This window comes from Haliotis rubra, unplaced genomic scaffold (assembly GCF_003918875.1).
Source record: "Haliotis rubra isolate DU_JTF1 unplaced genomic scaffold, ASM391887v1 Scf1137, whole genome shotgun sequence".
NCBI classification, from domain to species: domain Eukaryota; kingdom Metazoa; phylum Mollusca; class Gastropoda; order Lepetellida; family Haliotidae; genus Haliotis; species Haliotis rubra.
In genome coordinates, this window is record NW_025765045.1 from 10,014 (window position 1) to 29,661 (window position 19,648).

Below are 19,648 nucleotides of genomic sequence, written 5' to 3' on the forward strand. Positions count from 1 at the left end.
TGGCATGTGGTCGTGGTATCGCTGGTTATGATGAAGATCAATATTTACTCCAGTTTTATGTATGCCGATGCAGATTGTTTCTTTCAATATAACATTTCGGAGTCTTTTGAATTATTCATAATTAACAAAACAGTTGTCTCTAAACTGTGTATTATATGGAGCATAAAAAATGCCAACTGCGCTACACGATTTGACATGACGTTCGAATAGTATTATAAAGAATCCATCTTTATTAAACTCCAAGAGCATCTTAGTAAAAAGTAGATGAAACACAACACGGAAGTCATATAACCTTACAGATGTCCACTTCTTGTGAAATGGTATGCCAACATATTACACAAACTGCAAAAACACTGAAAAGTCTCAAAGATGCTTTGACTTTTAATCTTGGTTATAATATTCGTGACTCATGCTTCAATAAGACTCATAAGATGTATGATCTGTCAATAGATGTAACATATGATGCTTCATGTGACTATATTGGAAATATTTAAAATGGTTCCTTTCATTTCATTTCGTGCATAGTGACGTCAACAAGGTAAACGACGTAAAAACAGAAAAGGGGGATATGTGCGTTTTATCGTGTAATGAAGTCACTGTCACTGGATCAGCATTAATTACTTTTTCTGTAAAAGATATGCATGTCGGTCCTTGCTGTGTAACAAACAATTATTCTTTATCCCTAAGTCATAAATCATCAATAGAAAGAGACTCAATAGAAAGAGACTCGTTTCTAGCCTGTATTGTGTTGATGAATGTTAAAGAAATGCAGCGTCACTTGACATTATGTGGCTTATGTTATGCAACTGCATTCTTTAATATCGCGTAAATCTCATTCCGCGGGGCACCGATAAGTGAACACGTTACCTGCTGAGCGAATTATAAGTTAAACTGACATTAATTCATGGCCGTAACGTTGCGAAGATGAGGAAAGTTGAAGTGAGAGTCCTCAGGAAATGACAAAATTAAAACATTCTGGTGTCTGAAACTAGGCTGATGGCACAATATGACCAAACAGGATAATACCATGAATAGACTCTGTGATTGTCATGATCAGGAAGAACCTGTGATATTCCATATGTGTCTGACCAATGAATGGGACCTTCAGCTGGAGATATAGGGCCGCTCTTATTTCTCGTTCCGGTGTATCTTGGCACGGAGGATTCCTTCTTGTTCCTTCCTTGTTGTTCCAAATATCAATGAAAATGGATTGACCAGAAATATCTGTGCAATCAAGAAATGATTATTTTCTATTCACGGAACGTATTCGAGGCTGATATAATACATCGTGAATTGTACATTATACGATTGTTTGTACCTTTGTTATCTCAGAAATGAACACAATGGTATCGCAAACTGGCACGTCACTTTACAAAAGGGCACATGTGACTAAATGGGGTAAACACTTCTTAATTTTTGTAAGCTTTACTTAATTTTGAGGTAATACAACGGTACCATCATCGTCAAACATCTAAAACAAGAGAAAACGGCGAAACCATCAGCGGTGTCAATATTATGCATAGCGAAATATGCATGTGGTATACCATAACGAGTGACAAAAACTATACACAAGACTGTGACCAGAAGGATGACTTCCGCAATCAAATAGACAATTTTCACTTTTTGTTGAGCATTGTTCCAGCAGCTACGTACCCGTGAAGATCCAGGTTAGAACATTGATCTTCAGAACCCATGCTTGTCGTAAGAGGCGACTAACGGGATCGGGTGGTCAGGCTCGCTGACGTGGTTGACACATGTCATCGGTTCCAAATTGCGCAGATCGATGTTCATGCTGTTGATCCGTGGATTGTCTGGTCCTGACTCGATTAGTTACCGACCGCCGCCATACAGCTGTAATATTGCCGAGTGCGGCGTAGAACTGAACTCACTCACTCACTCACTCCAGCAGCTCCATTTCTGCATTTCACAATACAAAGGAGCATGTCCTTTGTATGAAGATCTTTTAGAAGCGAGGTGGCCTTTGCTAAAACGTGTTATGATTTGGGTTACATAATCCATAGCCTTGGTGTAGCTTTAAAACTCGTTGTTGAAGTCATGCTGTCCAAATGTGATGCATCATGGTTATTTCCTTATTGTACTTGTATCACATGTCCTCTTGTGAGAAAGGGCACTCCTGTTTTCATTCTTTGCTTTGTCCAAAGGGGAAGAGCTGTGTGACAATAGATAATGTCACAGGGTTAGTTGTAGTGATAGTGGCAGCAAATGCTGCTATCAACGGCTGAATTTGCCGAAGTGAGGTGAGGTGAAACTTGGTTTAACGTCGTGCTTGAGAATATTTCGCTGATATGACGACGTGCATGCGTGTGTATGTGTATGTGCGGCTGCTTGTACTAGCCAAGACTTAAGCTGGTTTTATAGTGCTAGCACACTGAGATATCATGCCGCAGTGAAGCGTGAATACCCCACTCAGACACATTATACTGACTCCGAGCCGACCAGTGCTTGTTGTACCCATTAATGCCGAGCGCCAGGCAGAGACCAACAAGTACCATATTTTAACGTCTTTTGGTATAACACGGTCGGGGATCGAACCCGGGACCTTCCGCTCTCCGGGCGGACGCTCTAACCACTACACCACGGAGGCGGTTAATTTGCCGAAGTGCCGAATGGAATCCATTTTGATAATACCAAATTAGTGCAACCTTTCAACACTAGTTTATATTCAAGAGACAGATCTGTTTCGAGAGCGAAATTCCTGGGTATTTTTTTCGTGTACCCTTACTTATCTGTGCTGCCATCCATTCAACCCTTTGCACAATTGCATTTGATGAATGTGAACCGAACCCTATTGTTTTATTGTTTCAATATCTGTTGATTATTCATTGATCTTGTGTGGCCATTCCTTGATTTGGCATTTAGGATCTCAATGTTCCAGTTTCTGGATTAACCTATGCTTGCCAATGCAACTATCCGGAGAAAAACAGCGTGTGTAAAAATTCTGATGTCAAGAAGGCAAACTGCCATGTTACCACGTATGTATAAGAATCCTTTACTCTGTGTTTCATGACCAGCATGACAGAATAAACTGATTCATAAATGCATCTGTTTAGATCTTCAAGACGGTGTGTTTTGCACAGACAGTGTTGCCAGGTTCTGAGCCTAGTGGTCACACAAAAACGGAAAAGTTGAAATGGATAGTTGATTGAACTATCAATTAGATCAAATACAAAATTCGAGTCATAAAAACCTGGGTATATCTATTAATTGCAAGAATAACGCACACTAACGTTGTCATAAAATGGCAGATGAAAGGTTCCTGTGGTACAGGAAGTGTCACCTTTGTATTTCTCATCTGAAGTTAGAAAGACGTAACACAAGCAGTTTCGTTTCATTATGCAGGAAGGGAAATCTTTCATGAAATGATTATTGCTGCTTTGTAACTCTGAGTGTGACGGTTTATGATTATGGAAAGAGCTCTGTCACTTTAATGTGCACCCTCTGTGAATTGTGTAACCATTCTTATTTCCCTTTGTTATGGTATCAATAATTTGCAGAGCGAATTGTGCAAATGCAGCATCTAAACTGATAGATTTTACAGGAGGAAAAAGTTTCGTGAACTGAGTAGATTACACCATAGGTGACAGCTTTCGTTCTATTTCAGTTATAGTAGTAATTGAAGTAGAATGTAAAAGAATGAATCTGACAACAGGCGAGAAGATCTTATTGCATTGACCAAACCTGGACTGGATCAGTATTCAGCATTTCATATCATTTACGTTTCTGCACATTCTTGCATTGCGCTGCATTCTTTTCTTTCCAGTAAGTCCTCTCCCTCAAGGGACCAGTAATGCTACACACTACTTTCTGAATCATGCATCAATTTCTTATTTTCGCAGAACATTGTCGTTAACAACTCGCTGAAGGGACAGTTGCAGATGCATCCTATGTCTGATGTCACTCTGTTACGAGGTCTCACCCGAATGTAAGCGTGAAGAACGTAGCCAGCAGATACTTTTGTATAAATCCTTTTTATTCAATCATTAACATCAGTTTACAGAGCTTACATAACCATCGGAAACCAAGCTGATGATATGACAAACACAAGAATGCCATGGATAACGTACTAATTATTGAACGATAAGAAGAACCGGTGACATAAGGCAGTATAAGTAACAAGGAACATTCTCTGTCGTCACATACACTTTCCGTGAAGCTAGAAATGAGTTGAATTATAACTGTATCTCATAATTCACCTACGAAAACCAATAGAAATGTGATGAATTATTGAATCGCAAATAAACAGCCAATCCGCAAACAGAACCACTTGACAGGGATTCAAAACAACACTAAATATCCTTCGGCGACTTTGGAATGTTAAGTGATTTCAATACCATTGAAGCCATATGTCACGAGCGAATGAGTATGGTTTTATGCCGCATTCAGACATGTTCCATCGATATAAAGGTAGGGAGACACAGGAAATAAGCCTTCTTTTGTACATATATATGTTACAGTAAATATGTATAATCACTTATATTTATTTACTGATTGTTTCAGTGATTATGTATATTTACTGATTCCGTCAGGGACAATGGCAATGCATATTTGCTGAAATGTTCAGGAAATATACATATTTAATGAAATCTACACTTAGTCTAATTCATTACACATATTTACTGAAATCATGATCTGATACAGGTACAGTTAGCACATGATCAAAAGTTGACAACGGGTTTTGTTATTGCAACATCTAATCTGAACACGTGATATACGATTCTTGAATGTTATGTAAGATTATCCTAACGTTCAAATGTAGTTTAATTGCAAGAGACACTTTACTAAATTAGGAAGGAATATTTCTAAGTTCTTTCCTTTAACCTTTGCGCTTGAACTTTTATGGGTGCAGTAAGCCGCGCTTTTTCTATGAATAGCCAAAAGCAAAGTACTCCTTTCTTTGGAATACGTACAGATATTGTATGCAACCATACTGTCCACAACTTATCCTTCAACAACCCCCAAACACACCACTCTCATCTGACACTTACCATTAACATATACTATGTTGAAATCCCTCACGATCTGATATCGATCAGACGCGTATTCCAAGTGTGAACGTGCCACTTAGTGTTGTCCAGACGCTGTCATATTTCACTTAAAAGGTTTAAATATCCTGACTACAGGTGCATGAATTGTAACGCAAGGTACCTGGTTACCTTCTTCTAGACCGTTACTCAATTCTAGCTGTCTGGTCAATATGATTTTCCTTAACACCAGTCTTACGACTGTAGCCACAGTAAAGTTAACAATTTAACATCATTTAACTGGAAACATCAGAAATGTTTTTTTAAAAATAAATTTACGACCTAAATACAAGTCAGCAAGGCGATCACCAGAAACGCCAGACTAACAACTAGTCTTTGAAATTAACATATTTTACAGTAAAAAGGTTCATGGTAAAAAAATAAAATATATTGAAAAGGACCCCTGAGACTTTCTTCATTCCTGAAGCGGAGGAAATCTAGACTTGCCACATTTTCTACACTTGCGCGGGCTATTTGATATATTTGCTCCAGGTTCTGTATGACCGACTAGGGAAACGCCAAAGATCACAAGTAAGACAATTTTGCACGATCAGTACACGGTGTGAAATTTTCTTGAAACAGCAACTGTGTTGGAATACATCAGACTACACCTGTCCGTCATTCATTCTTAAGACCCACCAGGGTTAAAATTGTTCTTCAGGAAACTATCGTGTCGAAAGAGGTGACTGACGGGGCGAAGGGTTCAGGCTCGCTGACGTGATTCATGCATGTCATCGTATCCCAAATATGTGTAGGTCGCGCCTAGTGTTGTCAATCACCGGATTAGCTGTTCGCGACTTAATTATGTAATGACAGCCGTGATTTAGCTGGAGTTAGACTTTAAGCAACAAACAAACATTGATACCTGCATACAGGTATAGTAAGTATTTTCTTCATCAATCATGCATATAGATGTATGAACAATGTATCGGAACATTTTGCATGACGTAATAGTGTTACTTTCACCTAAGATATAAGGAATACTGAATTTTCAACGTAACTTTGGCTATAGACTGACTTTCATAGATTTCTTAATGTTTCGGAAGTATACGGCAATGCTTGCTACACTTATATACAATAATGTCCACCGTATAGGGAAAGTTGACCCTTTGAAAGCTATCTCAGATATTAATGCACACAAGAAGCCAGACATCTGCTAACAAATCACTATTAAGACTGCAAAATGTGAGCACCATGGTGTTGTCAGTTTACACCTAGACACCTAAAAACTTCAGACTATGCTCATATCAAACAACTGAATCAGCTGAGAATCCTTTGATACAGTATGTACATTTCATTTATTCATATCAGCCACGACTGAGGGCGTCTGTGATTTGATCTTGGAAGCTAACAATGGTGTCTTCAGATATCAGACATTTCAACTAAATCCTGATTAGATGATGGTGTAACAGACATCAAGACCATAGGGTGTTAGGAGTTAGCATAGATTAAAGTTAAATAGAACCCTTTCATCCTCCGAAAAATGTTATTAGGTCCCCAGCTCTTATTCATGAAATATTCAAGCTGGCAAATCACTCCAGTTTACATTTCGGTTCGTTTCAATGAAGAACACAGTTCTTTTCGAATTTTGCAAATTGCAGATATGATAATCCTTTGTTGATATGAACCCAAACTCGCCATGACCAACATTTGTGTTTGATTTGTTCCATTAAAAAACATTACGCAAAGCAAATTTGTAAGTTGTGAAATCTGTCCAGTGCCGTATTGAAACATCTAGTCGATTTTCTGCACATGATAGCTCCACATCCTCTTCTGCACTGGACAGATCTAGAGACACATTGTGCGAGAACACTGAATTCTTAATTGCCTGCAGAAATGACCTAATTAAACCAGTGTTCGGTAACGATTACAGTCACCTTTTTATCTCCAACAGTATATGGAAGCTTGCTCATCTGATGTGGACTGAACATGGTAATTGTTTTACGACTGTATTTCGGAATGCTTACGACGGATGGGTAGCTTTGTTTCAACATATCCAAAGTCGGGGTACTTTCCAATTGTTCTGCAGTCATTGAAAGCAAGGTTGAAATGTTTTTCTCTCTTGAGCTAAAGGTCTCACAAAGGTTGAATTATGTGCTGCTCTAGATAGAGTGTTGGACATCATAACGGAAAAAGAATGTTCAGTATAAAGTTTCGGATACATCGTCCAAAACAAGCCGAAACAAAGTTACAAACAATACGGCTAAATGTAACCATTTGTTGGAAAGATCTGCACTCACTGCACAGATTCTATAGGTTATCATTTATCTCATTTCTCTCTTATTTGTTTAGCATTACGAGTTATGACTTGTGTAATTCTTCTTTATTCAGTATCTATTAAATTGTAGTGCCCTTTTCAAAGGGTGTTTTCTTCGGAGCAACATTGCTTCAAAGAGCCAATAATCGAGTAGTTTCTCCCTCTGAAGAAAAACATTGTGATGGTTGTAACTAGTTGGTTGAACAGATTTGACAATATTCTTAGAAATTCTTACCTACAATCTAACAGGGTCGACCAAACAACATTAATATGCAAGCAGTTACCCTCATAATACAAATAGTAGAAATATGTGTATTACAAATTATTTACACGACTGCCCTTCCCGCACAAGTGATGTCTTCAACAAATGAAAGCGGATTGAAAGGCTTTGTCTGGTATTTGAATTCTTTTTTTTTCATGACAATATATCGTGTAAGATCATTGTTGTTAAAACGCCTTCAAAAGTGGTGTAAAAACATTGTATATGAATTGTATTCTTCACCATCTGACCAATAATCTGAATAAAAAAAGTCACAAATTTACCTCCATAGTTTAGTCGACTATATATCGGTGTCCAAAATGGCTTTGGAAAAACTATACCGCTATACCATGCCATGTTCAAAATGTAACCAATACATGTAAGAATGTTATTCTTGTTATGTTTTCCATTAAGTAAATTCTATATTACTGTCAAAACTTGTTCCTGTCTAACGTTTGAATAAATCATTGCATTTTAGTCTGGGCTAAAGGATCTGTAATGCCTATGTTAGTTCCAATTACAAACCATGTCAATCATATGTTACATTCTTCTTATATCACATAAAGTCCAGGTGGAGAATTTCGGTATATATTCATCTTTCTTATGATTAGGTGAAGGGAATTGTCCCTTTTATATAGTATCTGTGTTTGCAGTATATGAGCTACTGACAAGAAGCCACTGGGCCATGTTATATGGTTGTGATACTGCTACATGCGTGAAATTCATTAGTAAGACAATGTTCAACATTCAACATGTCAGTATAGACTGACTTTAACACGTAACAGAGGTTTCTGGTTTTCAACTTGTATGTTGTGTGTGCAATCACGAATAATGGTTACAATCAACACGAAAGTTGTCATAGTAACATTTCACAAACTGACTTCAAGTACGCATTCTGAAGATGCGCTTTTTCTTAACATCAAAGGGCGAATCAAGCAATAAATTGTGTAAAGCCCAACTCTGCGTAATAAAATCTTGCTGTTAGATATCTATTTATGTCCACAATTACGCACGCTAACAATGACCAATGACGGAAGCAACTGGTAAGCCACGACCATAAAGATGCGTTGACGCTATCACAGATACAATGTTCTCACAGCTGTAACCTTTATGTTTCTAATCTGACATAACGCTAGCAATTCCGTTTGACTACATACGAAGGGAAGCCCTTTTAGAAATGATAGTGTTCTTGTTTCTTGAATAATTGTTTCTTGCAAATGTGTTTGTGCTGTGTGTGTCGAGGGCAAGAATTCGCCCCTCACGTACGTCCCTGGTATTGTGGAGCACATCAGCTTCCAAACAAGAAATAAGAAAAAGAAATCTTCAATTGATTCCTTTCGAGGGAATTCAGGATGTCCATGCTATTTCAGTTCTCAGACAAAGCGGAGAATAACAGAACCTAACAGTAGTGGATGTGTTCCATAATGTAATGTACAAACTGCAACTGGATTAGCTTTCGGCATCTCACATCAATATACAGGTTTTTATGATACAAATTCCGATTGATCCCTGGCAATACGTCAAATGTATATGCTTTTTCAGTCCTTGGGAATGTCGCTCAAAGATGACGATTTACTACACTTTATTGTGTTAATGAGTCCTTTAGACATGTGGTCCTCCGTGATGATCTAGTCTTTCATTTTCCAGTAAGTTCTGTTCCTCTGGGAAGTGATAATGGAACACTTTGGCTGCTGGAGGTAGCGCCACTGTCGAATCTCGGCCGTAAATTATAGCCCTTGTTTTAGTTCACCTTCTGATAAGGTCTAAGTTCAATGTAAATGTGCTGAACCCTGCGTCTTTGATACAAATTCTTAACTCCTCTATGTCGTTCCATGTGTCAGGGACCCGTGAAGATCCGGGGTAGAATAGGTCTTCAGCAACCCATGTGCTTGCCATAAAAGGCGACTATGCTTGTCGTAAGAGGCGACTAACGGGATCGGGTGGTCAGTTTCGCTGACTTGGTTGACTCATGTCATCGGTTCCCAATTGCGCAGATCGATGCTCATGCTGTTGATCACTGGATTGTCTGGTCCAGACTCGATTATTTACAGACTTCCGCGATATAGCTGGGATATTGTGGGGTGCGGCGTAAAACTAAACTCACTCACACACTCCATGTGTCAGGATTACATGGTTTGCATGTACCGGAAAGTTCATGTCATTTTACCTGCAGTAAAAGACAATAGTTTCTTTCCCAAGCTCAACGGTCAGGTTTCGTCGTGTGATAAGTGACGTGAGGAACAAATCTGTTCATATATTGCTGAACAAGGGGATGCGACGAATGAAGAAACCTGTCAGAAACCATGTACCAAGACTTTTCTCCATGCCTTTTTATGGCCTCTTCCATCAATGTCTAATGTCATCAATAGGTGGCTCAAAGGTGGACACAAGACGATTTGGTGCCTCAATCTGAGAGGTAATCCTCATATGTCTGTGAGTCCAGAGAGTCATGCTTCTCCAAACTCATTTATGTACACAAGATCTTTCTCCGCTCAACGGCTCTTCACGAATACATGAGTGTTTTATTTTTAATACGGTTATGGATTTTAATATTAATTATGCAAAAAGTTTTGAGGTCACAGTGACGACGCATTCAGTTACACACTGTCCTGAACATTCAAATTCGACCATACTTATAAACAATCAATATTCGCTTATGGATGTTATCAGATGTAATCATACGTTAACATGTTACATATGCACGGCAAAATACACGTATGTGTGATCTAGAGTTAGAATAATACCCTAGAATTATAAACCTTCCAGTCCCTGGTATCAACTTGTGGAACACAATGTCTTTATCCAGCTCCCAAGGAGAAAAAGTAGAAAGGATTCTTCAATTGATTCATGAAGAAGGAGTGCATGATTTCCGTGGTTTAGTTTCGATTGACAGGACTTCTGTGATTTAGTGTCGTTTGACTGATTAAGAAAAAGTAATTCTTATTGGAAGTATAGCACCGTTGAATATACGGACTGATCCATAATCAGGATTTTACATTTCACATGGTCATAGGGTCTTTTAAGTCAAACGTCAAATGAATATTCTGTATCAGTACATGCGGATGCAGCTCAAACGAGACGAGTTACTACATTGCCTCGTGTTAATGAATCATTGGCATGTCGTCCTCCGCAATGAGCTACATTCGGTCATTTCCAGTAAGTTCAGGGGACCGATAATGGAACTCATTGCCTCCTGAAAGTGGCATCTCTGTCTTATCTCGGCAGTAAATTGTCATTAACAACCCGCGGTAGCGACAGCTACGACTGCTCTGCAAAGGGCTGCTATGGGTTAATTTCACTTTCTGATAAGGTCTTACAAGAACGTAATTCTGCTGAACCCTGCTCACGGAGTCTTTGGCATTAATTCATTCATTCAATCCCAACCGTCAGATTACGCAACCTGGTTTACATGTACACGTATGAGAGAAGTCAATATCTTCTTGATTCACATTTGGAGTAATGTGAAAGTTAAAGTCTCCTTTGACCCACAGTAACGACCAGAGCTGCTTTCACGGTATGTCTTTGGTGCTGTGTAAAACAAATCTGATCAAATACACAAATGACTTGGATAACATAGTACGGCTTACTGGTTGCTTGGAAGAACCTGTTTGCTGTTTGCGGGTCATGTTGCTAAAGTACACTCACGATTGTGAACATGTCAGAGAGAAACTATTGATTCATTTTAGATGTCTCGTTGAGTAACGCGCCGATCATGCCGACAGAACATGCTGTGTCTCCAACGTCATCTTATCAATGGAACATTGCGTTTTTATGTGCTCACTTACATCACGAGTTCATCCAGACTAGTATTTATCACACCCGAAGTATTCAAAGTATCCACAGTGTATATAATACGTTAATGATGGACATCAAATAAGTCAGTGAGCCTGACTGCTACTCTTACGACAAGCATGTGTTTAACAAAACTCCATCACTTATAACCTGCAACCAAGCAGTTGTTGACTGACTGGCACCAAATTTGCAAGCGTTTTACATTATCGAGGAACATGACCAGCAATGTCCACTTTAAAAGGCCAGACAAGCAGATGCTAATCATTTCCAGTTCATGCAGTCTTTAGCAGTGCATAGGAGCACAAGTAAAGACTCCCCGAGATTCGAACCAGGCACCTCCATCACAACTGGTCCTAACCAACAACCCTAACAGCCAATACCATACCAGGCAACAGAGCTGTATCTGCATGAACTGTTTGATGGCGACTAGACGTATACGTCATCCGTGCCAGACACACACCCTAAGAGCCAATTCTGATGCCAGAACATAGACGTCGACAGTGGATGACTATTGCGATATTCACCGATGTATCACGTTTCCTTCTTCACCAAGAGGAGAACAGGGCAAAGTTACATCATGCCAACTATTATGGAGTGAGTGAGTTAATATTTAACCTCACATCGGCAATATTTCAGCCACATCGTGACGAGAACATTTGATATTGAAATGAAATATATGTATATTATCAAAAACCTGCCGACGAAGGACAGTAAAACAACTAGAATATCACAGATATGTATGTAAAACTAGTAATTAAATCTAAAACGTTTTAACTATAGGGGAAAAAACAATACAGTATAAAAATGGGCTATAAATCGCCAATAACTGAAGGTAGATCACCATACCAGGGACCATGGGGACTTACATTACTGTTGCTACCTGCATGGACCCTAGCCAACTATTATGGAAGTCGATCCTCTTCGAGGAGCGACTAACGGGATCGGGTTGTCGACACGTGCCGTGGTTGACACATGTCATCGTTTTCCAGTTGCACAGATCGATGCTCATGCTGTAGATCTCATGCTGTCTGGTTCAGACTGGATTATTTACAGGTCGCCGCCATATAGGTGGAATAAATGCTGAGTGCGGCGTAAAATTAAACTCACTCACTCTTCCAGGTATCGGCGTTATAATATGGGGTGAGGAAATCCGCCCATTCCTTCCTCTTATAAGGAATGATTTTCAACAGGACGTTTATCAACATTATGTGGTCTCAGTTAGGTGAAGGTGCCAGGCCTGCGACAATGCGCCAGGTAGACAAACGCGGTGGTGACCATGTGAACTTGCCTGTGAACCCACACCAGATGCACAGTTCTTTTTGACGGTTGATAGTTACCATGCCTTGAAACATGTGCATGTCCATGTAACAACGTGTATTTCCAGTAAAGGTTTAACACTGAGTCTATTTGTTGTTGTTTGTGTGTCACAAGAACGTTTGCCATTGAGTATATAACTATTAAGTATAATTAGAGGAGCAATTAAGTTCTAGCATTATACCACTACCATCGAAGAATTTCCTTTTACATTCCGCATGATCTGATACTTCTTTTAGAATACATCAATGCGATAACATGATCTGATTCTTTAGGGTTATCAGTATACTATCAACATCACGATGAAGTAGTTTTTCAAATATTTTCCATAAGTGCATCATAGTGCATTCTAGAAGCTAATACTCACCAAACACAGTTCTCTTTAAATAACAGAAAGGTTGCTTGTTACATTTACGATCATAATGAAAGGCAGCAGGAATCGACAATTTTCGCTTTCAGCTGAAATTTGATTTTAAAAGGTGGCATAGGGCTTGCGGTGTTGGACAATTAGATTGTGGATAATGGTGTCCAGGATTGAGCTGTTGATGATGTGCGATGGGGAGGAGAGGATGGTTAATACTGGGCTCAGGAATAGAGTAAAATGTCAGACGATCGATGACGGAATGAATCTTTAAATACACCAACTACCCCGCGATACTAAAATCTACTGATTATTGGTTAATCACGAGGGAGAGTGAATTAATTGTGTTGTGCCTGTGGATCAAATACTGTCACATAATTGACAGCGAAGGAGAGATTAACTATACTCATTTCTGTAATTCCCGTGTTTGTTGGCTTTGTGTTGGGTCAGTCTGCAAAACTGGCACTAATTCAATATGTCTTATACTTATTATACTTATACTATTATGAGACCTATAGGGGATTGCAACTAAAAACAATTGAATTCTGGCAAGTAGCTGATATTGTTCTAAAGGCCACGTAACCAGCTTGGCCACCGTATCTGGTACACATGTTACAGGACACAAAGAATTCACTTCACACAGCGAACAATCAAATTGTGACGGTATCATGAGACAACTATCCGAAATTAAGATAACGGTTTATAACCACGATCGGATTTCTATGTTTGTGGTTATGAACCGACTTTTAGATGAATTATGAAGATTAGTTTGGATGGGTTTGGTCGTTCCGTACGTTTTAATGCCATTGTTTCTTTCAGATTGTTAGAATTGTCAAAGAAGTAACTCTTTAAAATAGAGGATTTTGTAAAACCTTTTTAGCCACTTTCCCAAATCATCTCAACAACATCACCAACAACAAAGTGAAGAAAAATCAATAGCTTGTAAAACAAGGTGGCGTAATTTTTATTTTCAGCTCCATCAACCAAAACAGAATATCCAAAATGATCAAAACTCCCTCATGTTAAGGTGGAACTTTTGGCAGTCCGACTAAATGTAAAATGCTAAGAGAGCAAATGCTGGAAGATGCATAAGTACAGTTTTCATATATGATGTGGTTATTCTTATTTATTAGTTGATGTGACCTCAATTATGTGTCAATATTTGTCAGGGATAACTTTCAAACTAGATATCAAACGTGCGTTTGAAATGAAATTGCCTCTTCTTTGATGCTTAAGTACCGTAGGAGATGTATGTTGAGATCTTTGTCGTACATTTCATCAATTCAGCTATCCAGTCTTATCATTAGATAGACATGTCATCTCTCACTGATCACTATGGACATGGTCCACACCTTTAAACAGAAAACAATTTGCAATCTGAGATCATTGTGTTAATCTTAATTATTTTTTATCCGGTGTGTTTGCTTGCTATATGAAAGCAATCTGTAAATATTTGACTGTACCAGCCAATCATGAGTTAACTAGGTGTGAGTGTGTACAGTTTGTACGCTTTTTTACACTTCACCGGAGAACCAGAAACGTAAAATGTGATGCCCTAATTATGATTGATACATTCCGCGATAGCCTGCACTTGTGTGCTATCAGTTGCGGTCTGGAACTAACCGTCTTAAACACTGCACAGAAACTATGGTCATGGACTTTGTGGTGCAAATGCTGTGGACTTAATGTTGGCACCACTGGGATTCACAACAAATAGATAGCTCACCACATTACACTAATTCCGGCAGTAGTACTATTAGTTCCCCCACAACCACACTTTTTCGTTCTGAATGGTTTCAGATTTCATTCGTGACGTGTCATAATGTATGGCACTTATCTAGAGCTATGCTTATCCCTTATAAGTTTTAGCAAATACCAATGATCCATCGTACACTTTTCGTTCTGAATGGTTTCAGATTTCATTCGTGACGTTTCATAATGTATGGCACTTATCTAGAGGTATACTTAGCCCTCATAAGTTTTAGCAAATATGAATGATCCATAGTCTCATTAGGAATGACAATGTAAATTCAGATTTATAACGTTATCTGCTCCCCGTGAGTGCAGAATTGAAGTGAATGAATATAATTCACATCAACACGCGAGCTTACCAAGCGAATCACTATATGATCTGGAATGTAAATGCAATCGTAAAAACGAAAATGGATTTATTCGGGAATTTATAGCCAAAATGTAGCATAGTTATTTATCGACTATTAATCGATACAGTGTTACTTAGTCTCTTATATAACATATACAGAACTGTAATCAAAATTCATGAATAACCTTAATTGCTGGATCGAGGAAATTTTCATGCAAGCTCGTAAATTAAGTCTCGACTAACGTCACGAAGCGATATTTTCATGTACATGCAATGCCACTCCTCGCTGACAAAAGTTCGAATTTCTGCATTACATGCAAGCATACTAAATATAATTATTCAACAAACGTTTCATTCTTGAGTGGAATATTAGGCATTTTCTTTGCTGGATCAATGAATAAAGTAAGAAGTACGTACACAAAATGAAATCATCTATTTAATACATGAATTTCGCCGTACTTTCCATTATATCCAAGAATCAAAGTTACGCGAGAGTACAAATTTATTCTGCATGAGGAATATAATCTTTCACGGAAAAAAAGGAGAAAAGTTTATCATATTATTTGAAAAAGACTATAGTATGAATCTCTCGCGCGGTGATCAACGCATTCAACATCGTTAACACAACTTCTTTGAGTGGCATTTAGAAGTTGGGAAGTACAATAAAGAACAAACTTTATGGATAAAAACGGTACAAGAATCTGTATCGAAACATCGCACTCACGAATAAAAAGAAGCTGTTATCCTTAAAGTTAGTTTTATATTGAACTTTTGCCAAGCTGACTGTGTTGTTTTGGGGTGGTTTTTTTTTTGTTTTGTTTTGTTTTTTCTTCGCTATGTTCCATTTCAAGAAAGTCTCCGCTACACTCAGTCGCGAGCGAGCATCAATGGATACGAAACTACAACATTATCACATTATCCCACGAACTATAAGTCAGAGCTGATATAAGTGAAATAAAGATATTAGGCATACTTTAATGATAATATAATCTAATCTTAATAACTGTAGGGAACTTTAGACTATGGTCATACATATCCATACGTCCGTATCTTCAAGTTCAACATGGCGACGACGTCATTTCTCTCCTGGTGGTTTGCCATTGTTTTGTTGACAACTGTAGCTACTGAACCGAAGCGATGTGATTTCATTTCTACAACATTCATGCAGTGTAATTATGTACGACCATGTGATGTTTTCGCACAAGACAAAGTCTTTCCTGAAATCAAACGACTAGAAGGAGACAATTGGCCAATGAAATCAACAACCATCGATGGAAACATGTTTCCAAATTTGCACTTTGTGCAGCTGACTGGCAGTGCCATAACATGTGAGATGGTGACCTATCCCAGGAAGACCAGATTACGAATCGGTGGTAGCGATTGCCCAAATCAGGTACTCTGTTGTTTTTGGGGTTTTATCATTGAGATTAAATATCAATTATTATTAAGGATACAACATGTCATTTACAATACTTGTAAATGTTACCAATTACAAAGTAATATTGGCTAAGAAAATATTTAGAATTATGAGTTCCTATTACAATAATTAACAAACATGTTGGGTTTTTGTTTTTGTTTTTTTGTTGTTGTTTTTTTAAATATTTTTTTTTATTTTATTTTATGCAGTCAACTTACACATTACCCATCAACTTTTTCATCTGTAAGTTTATAATAAATTCATTAATAAATACATAATAAGTTAACATAGAATTGTGTTCATAATATTTGCAATGTTGTAATTTTATAATGATTGAAAGTAATATTGGCAAACAAATTATTGAGAACTATGACTTCTTGGTGCTAAATTATAACATTTGTTTCAGACAATGAAAATGACTCAATCAACATCAACTACCCCGAGAACTTCCACAAAAACCACTACTTCAACCACCACTCCAACCACTACCCTAACAACTACCACCACTCACATCAATACATTCCAGGGTAATTTTTGTTGTTGTTGTTTTTGTTTGTTTGTTGTTGTTGTTTTAATGTTTAGGGTTTTGTTTAAGATTTTTTTTTTCTTCTTCTTTTTTTTTCATGTCATATTATCATTTCCCTTTCTAAGAAGATTTTAAACATCTTCTTTGTTTATATGTTCTCTATAAACTACTCTATACTTCTATCACAGAGAGAACTACTACAACATCAACTACCGCAAGTACCACGCAGACCACTACCACAAGTACCACGACAACCACTACTACACCATCCACCACCGCTCACATCATCACATTCCAGGGTAAATATTCTTAATGTGATATTATCAGTTTAAACATGTTATCTGTTTATATGTTCTCAATTAACTATTCTCTCCTTTTATCACAGAAAGAACTACTACTACTAGTAGTGCTTTTGCTGTTGCTACTGCTGCTGCCACTACTACAACTACTACTACTACTACTACTACTACTACAACTACTACTACTACTACTACTCCTACTGCTCCTACTACTCCTACTACTATTACTACTTCTACTACTACTAATACTACTATGTCTGCTTCATTGCTTAACAATATAACCATTGCTACATCACATACAAGTAAGTCATCAAATATCCTCAATTATCAGATTCCTTGGAAGAAACACATTAATTTTTATAACTTACTTGTTGAAGTTTTCATAATTGTTTTGTTGTTAATAATTGTTGTATCATTTATTTATCAATTAAAGACATTTAAGACCACATTATTCTCCTTAAGACAAAACTAACACTTCCTCAAGCTCAGGAACTTCAACCTTTCTTTTTCAATATTGATAACTCAGACAATGAATATTTAGAACCACACATTTACAACCAAATAGGTGATGAAGAATCAGCTAATAATATTAATCCCTGATATTATTCCATGTATGTAATTGTTTTTATCATTTATTCCCTTTCAGTTCTTCCTACTACTGCAACCATTATCCTCTCTGTTCTAATTTCTGTTCTCATTATCATTCTACTAATAATTGGAATTGTTTGGAGAAAGAGGAAACATTCACGGCGTTTAGGAAGATTTGTTTCGTCATTAGCATCTATTCCTGAAAGTGTTACCGAATTTGATGTGACTGAATTTTCAATGCAAGGCCTGAGGAGAAGATCCATTACTCCTCCTTTAGAAGTGATCTCAAGTCAACCAACTTCATGTTCTTCTGTTAGTGGAGGGGTAAAGCTGGATTAAGCTCATGTTTAATCAGTGTTTTTTCTTTATTTTTCATTCCTATGTAACCTTTAGCATTATTTGTTAATTTCAGATCTCCAACAACACATCCTTATCAGCATATTTGTCGTACTTGGAGTTATGATGGTTAATTGTTTTGTTACTAATATTTGTTATTTCATTTATTCATTAATTACAGATATTTAACACCATGCTAGAGCTAACACATTCACAACCAAATATGTGATAAATAATCAGATAATAATAATATATCATTAATCCCTGATATAACTCTTTGGTTACATTAAAACCATCTATGTACTCATTTTATATTCTTTATATTTTTGCTTGGTTTCAATCATCAGATTATGATTATATATTTAGTGAAAGTGGGTAAGGAGAACTTCTCCTTTGCCAAAAGTGATCTCCAGAAAGCTTATTGTATGTCCTCATTTGGTTGTAATAAGGTGTAAAGCTGATTGATCTTATGTTAATCAGTGTTTGATGTCTTTTTCTTTTCTTTTTTTTGTCTTTTTCTCATACTTATGTACTTAATTGTTGTTTCAGATATTCAACAACACATCGTTAGCAGCATAGTCGCCTTATTTGGAGTCATATTGGTTTTAATAAAAAACAGAATTATGATGATATTAGATAAAATATTTCTTGTTATTAATAACTTTGTAGACAATGCTTTGGGTAGGATTAATGATGAACCAACTGAAAGAGAAGATAATGAAGTGATTATGCCACGTAGATCTATAAGAATAAGAACTAAACCAAATAGATTACAGTATGACAGATTTTGAGTTCATCTTTATAGTTTCAAAAGAACATTCCACATTTTATGTATCATATCTTTTAACATCATATTTACTGTTCTGAAACTTAAACCTCTTTCTAAACTAATTGCTAGTGTAATTTGTCTTAACAATAAATAAAACAATTTATGCAAACCCGTAGCCAGTTTGTGTGGAAAGAAATATGCCATACCTAATGCTTAGTGTAGTACTATAACAAGTTATTGATTCATTATAATTCATTAGTTGATTATTTGATTGTCCTGGATAATTCGTAATAATACAGTATGTTCTTTGTGTTGTTAAATTATGCTCAGTGTAGTATTATAAGACATTTTTTATTCATCATAATTCATTAGTTGATTATTTGATTGTCCTGGATAATTCGTAATGATATAGTATGTTCTTTGTGTTGTTAAATTATGCTCAGTGTAGTATTATAAGACATTTTTTTGATTCATTTTAATCATAAGTTGATGATTTGATTGTCCTAGATAATTCCTAATAATACAATATTTATTTATTTAGTTTATTAGTTGTTTATTTCATTTGTACTTTATAATCTCTGTATTAC

The 19,648-nt window shown here is 37.0% G+C and overlaps 1 long non-coding RNA gene across 1 annotated transcript; it reads left to right on the forward strand.

Annotated features, from left to right (window-relative positions):
* Positions 1–16,696: 16,696 nt before the first annotated feature.
* LOC124292420 lies at positions 16,697–18,034 on the forward strand. The gene is made up of 3 exons (XR_006902448.1): positions 16,697–17,070; positions 17,258–17,670; positions 18,015–18,034. It is a non-coding gene; the product is annotated as an uncharacterized LOC124292420 (long non-coding RNA).
* The last annotated feature ends 1,614 nt before the right edge of the window (positions 18,035–19,648 follow it).